This window comes from Mandrillus leucophaeus, unplaced genomic scaffold, assembly GCF_000951045.1.
Source record: "Mandrillus leucophaeus isolate KB7577 unplaced genomic scaffold, Mleu.le_1.0 Scaffold361, whole genome shotgun sequence".
Taxonomy (NCBI): Eukaryota; Metazoa; Chordata; class Mammalia; order Primates; family Cercopithecidae; genus Mandrillus; species Mandrillus leucophaeus.
In genome coordinates, this window is record NW_012103821.1 from 1,462,098 (window position 1) to 1,463,727 (window position 1,630).

A 1,630-nucleotide genomic window follows, 5' to 3' on the forward strand; every position below is an offset into this window, starting at 1 on the left:
TTGCTCAATTTAACTCTGTCAAATTTAGTCTGAGGTTTTCTTTTAACAGATCAAATGCGTGGAATTTAAATATAAAAATAAAGGTAAAGCCAGGTGCAGTGGCTCACGCCTGTAATCCCAGCACTTTGAGGCAGGTGGATTACCTGAGGTCAGGAGTTCGAGACCAGCCTGGCCAGTGTGGCAAAACCCCGTCTCTACTAAAAATGCAAAAAAATTAGCCAGGCATGATGGTGGGTGCCTGTGATCCCGGCTACTCGGGAGGCTGAGGCAGGAGAATCACTTGAACCAGGGAGGTGGAGGTTGCAATGAGCCAAGATCACGCCACTGCACTGTAGACTGGGCAACAGAGCGAGACTCCATCTCAAAACAATAAATAAATAAATAAATAAATAAATAAATAAATAAATGTAAAATATAAACATGCAAGTGTGAAATGTGGAAAAGTAAAAGTGAGGAAGTACAGGTATCAGAAAGTATGATAGAGTGACAATGTTCTTATCACAGAAAGTAGGGAGTCTAGAGACCCAGTCTATAAACGGTATCTATATAGATAATGACATAAGCACACAGATAAATTTTAACCAATATTCCTCTTTTCTGATCTTTTTAAAGTCCTACTTTTAGAAGTACTTTGTACATCCAAATCCTGAGTCTTGCAGAGTTCCTGAATCAGCCTGATTTTGCACTGTCCCTGGGGCTGACATAATTGCAGTTTCCTCAGTCTGCCAAGTTACCACTCAATCTTATGCTTACCAGCTTTCCAAAATGTATTGCTCACTTCTTCTCTGAGGTTCTCTTTGTCTTTCTAGTCTTATGCCTTTATGAAAATTCTTGCTGCTGTCATTTTCATGGAATCTCAAAGAGAACAGAGGTAAACAAGCATATTTGATCTGCCATGTTCAATTTGAAGTGCTACCATTAGATTCAACAGTCTATACTTGCAGCTTGGAAGCTGTCTCTGCTACAAAATATAATTATACCATTTCTTTAATTCCTTTTCTCTACAGCTTTGATTATCTTATCCATCATTCCAACCATTGTCTTATCAAAACTCCTTAGTTTTTATACTCTGTTAGCCTCTACCCAGCTAAACACCAGTATTTTCTTTTTGCTTACACCTAAGCTGAGAAGTGATGTAGGTGCTACAAAGAATATGATAGTCTGGTAAGGGTAGCAGGGCGCAAGGGAGAGTAGAGATGGTTAATGGGTACAAAAATATAGCAAGGTAGAATGAGTAAGATCTAGTATTTGATAGTACAACAGGGTGACTACAGTCAATAATAATTTATTCTACATTTCAAAGTAACCAAAAGAGTGAAATTGGAATGTTCCTAAGACAAAGAAATGATAAATACTTGAGGTGATGAATACCCCAATTACCTTGATGTGATTATTACACATTGCATCCCTGTATCAAAACATCACATGTACCCCATAAATATATACACCTACTGTGTACCCATAAAATTGAAAAATAAGAAAATAAATTTAAAAGAAAATGAATAAATACACTAATTTTCCAAGGTCCCAAAAATATTGGATGGTAGACACAGGATTTAAAACTAGGTCTTTCTGTGTAGTCCCAGCTACTTGGGAGGCTGAGGCAGGAGAATGGGGTGAACCCGGGTGG